A 3,300-nucleotide genomic window follows, 5' to 3' on the forward strand; every position below is an offset into this window, starting at 1 on the left:
AAAAATCACGCTAGGGTCCATCATATCCCCAACAAACCAAACAGAGGTCCTTCAACTCATAGCACGACATGTCATCACATCTAGGGGCAAAATTCAGTTCTTTTGTATTTAAATACCTTTCACTTTGGATACCATGAGGATTATCATCACTCATACCATCTGGTAAAGATATTTAAATAGGGGCAACTGTCATACCCTAAATTTTGCCCCGCCTAAAGGCATTCATTTACATTTTAAGCATTTGTACTTATCAATTTGCATTCACTCATTGACATAAATTATTCCTTTTTATTATTATTTCATTTTAATGACATTTATTTAATTTTGATTAGAATCTTATTTATTTATTTATCAATTCACATGAAAAACATGACCTTCGTTCATAAGCATTCATATTCATAAATCATTCCATTTTCTAATTTCATTTTAATGGCATTTATTTAATTTTCATTAGAATTTTTTCTATTTACCAATTCACATAAAAAACATGACCTTCATTCATAAACATTCATATTCATAAATTATTCAATTTTAATTTCATTTTAATATCATTTATTTAATTTTCATTAGAATTTTTTTTCTATTTACCAATTCACATAAAAAAATAAGATCTTCATTTACCATGTCATTCATACATTTGTTTTTCCATAAGTTTTCTATCGTACACTTATTGCATTACTTTGAGTGCTTTTAGATTTAGAGATTTTTGTCATAAAAGATTTAGCTTTTATTATTTAGAGTTATATCTTTGTATTCTCAAAAATTAGGTTCTTTTTGGTTTGCCTTGATATTATTTTTAAATTTCTAGCAAGAAAGTTTTTTATATTTTGTTTAAATAAGTATTGGCAAATTAATTTTTGTTTCACAAATTAAGACATGAATTTTAAATTAAAAAATGATGATAACTATAATTTTTTTTTTGTTCTACAATTTGTTTTACAGTTTTTTTTCTTAACAATTTTAAAATTAGTTTTACAATTTATTTCCTTCATTTGAATTTTATTGAATCTTTTGTAACATTTATAATTAGATTATTTTTATTTTATTTTAATAATTTTAAAAATAATTGTTATGTTACTTTTTGTCTACATCATAAGAAAAACATAACAATTACAAAAAAAATCTTAAGTTTCTAACTTAAAAGATCCTAAGGTTTAGTTCCCAAATTTCTCATTTTTGTCCTTCTTGTTTGATCTTCATCCCTAACTTGCCGCTTCATTCCAACTTTTTTTACCATGACCATCATTAAGCATTCTTGTCTCTTTGCATATGTTGAAATTTTGTCTTTGGTCCATAAGTCACGTGCTAAAAAACATGTCCAAGCATCATCAAGAAGGCTTAAATTCAAGGACCAAAACCGAAAAAATTGAATTAAAGTGCATACTTACAATAAAGGATAACCGAGATTTTCATCAAATCAAGACCATCACATAGTTAATACAATATTGGACCTAAGGAGGGTTCACTTTAAAACAAGTTGGAAATTAATTTTTTTCACACTTTTGTTTTGTTACTACACACTTTTGTTTTGTTGCTATACATTTTTGTTACTAAAGCGGTTTCAAATTCTACCCAAATTTTTACCATAGACCATATGGTAGAAAATTCAAAATTTTCACAAAAGAGGACAATTTTTTTTCTGCTGAATAGTACAACATAGAAATTTGCATCAAATTGTCAAAGTAGCTCATGGTATCTTAGAAAGTCTATTTGTTTCATTACCAAGAATATCAAATTGTCAAACACATCAAACACAAAAAACCCTAATCCTTCTACTATAAAAAAGAGAACATCAAAACAAAAGGGGGGTCATGATCTTCATTCAGAATACCTAACAAAATCAAAAAATCAGTAACCACAATCACCAAACATTTTCAAACAGAAAGAAGGAGAAGATTGCATCACAGTAGATTAAAAAAGGTATTTTTGTTTCTTTATTTTTTTCTTGTACTGATACAATCATATACTGTTTTGTTATAGCGAGTCCTTGTAATCATGAAAGCCTGTAAACAAATAAACCAGTATGAAATCATTATCTTCAGCGTTGTTATTTCGTCGAAGTCCAAATCTTCGATTTGCGGATGGTAGAATAAGAGGGATTCCCAAACTCGCGTTGGGTGAGGCTTCGGGACCACGACCGCCGTCACATTTTTTGAAGTAGTCGTCGCGTCTAAGCGAACGACCGTCGTCGCAGTTTTGAAACTGTCTTCGTGTTTGGTGGAGTCAAAAAGAATCGCGCATTTGAATTGGCAGGACTCGCTTTAGGTGAGGCACCAAAACCACCACGGTCGTTGGAAGTGTCCGTTGTCGCGGTTTTGAGCGGCCGGAGGAAGTTCTTGAGCCACCGTCAGAATCCAGAAGGAAGGCTGATTTTTGGACTGAGAAGAAAGGAGTTTTACCGTTGGTTTTGTGATTTCTCTAAATTTCTATTTGAGCGGCCGTTTGTTTCTGACCTAGGGTTTTACATATGTTTGCTATTAGTAATGAATAAACCGGGTCGGATCCGACCCGGTCGCCCTGGACCTACCCCTTTTTTTTTTAAACTCCGTTGAAGTTTAGGCCTTATATCATTGGGCGGAATTAGTTTCCAATTGAGCACTCTTGGCCTGGTTGTTAAGACTTGTCTTGTCTCCCATTAGGTCCCAAGTTCAATCCTTGGCTTTAACTATTTAGTGGTTTTCATTAACTTTATTTTCTTAAGATAGTCATCCTTTATTTTATTTAGATTAATCTTTTCTCTCATATCCGCTATTTAATTCGAAAAAACCTTCTTGCTTTATTTTATTTTCATTTTTATTTATTTTATTTATTTATTTATTTAAATGCGTCAAAAAGAAACTTATTTATTTATTCATATATTTATTAACTTATTTATAATCGACTCATTTTGGGGTCCTTGTATATCAAGTTTTTGTGAGAGGGTCCATTCAACTCCCTTTGTTTTCCAACCTCCGTACTTCGATCGTTTGAATCTCAAACCTTCATGTTATCCAATATTCAAATATTTTTCTCAGTAAAATCTGAAGAAAAAGATTACCCTGGATGGAATATCCAGTCGTAATCCCGAATATTAGGCTCAAGTTGTAAGAGCTTGTAAGCCCTATGTATTCGTCTTCTCTTTAAAATATTTGTAAATATTCAAACATCTTTTCTCAAGTAAATATGAAGAAAAAGATCACCTGGATGAAATATCTAGTCGTAATCCTGAATATTAGGCCCAAGTTGTAAGAGCTTGTAAGCCCTATGTATTCGTCTTCTCTTCAAAATATTTGTAAATATTCAAACGTATTTTTCTCAATA

The sequence above is a fragment of the Lathyrus oleraceus genome, chromosome 6, assembly GCF_024323335.1.
Source record: "Lathyrus oleraceus cultivar Zhongwan6 chromosome 6, CAAS_Psat_ZW6_1.0, whole genome shotgun sequence".
Classification (NCBI taxonomy): Eukaryota; Viridiplantae; Streptophyta; class Magnoliopsida; order Fabales; family Fabaceae; genus Lathyrus; species Lathyrus oleraceus.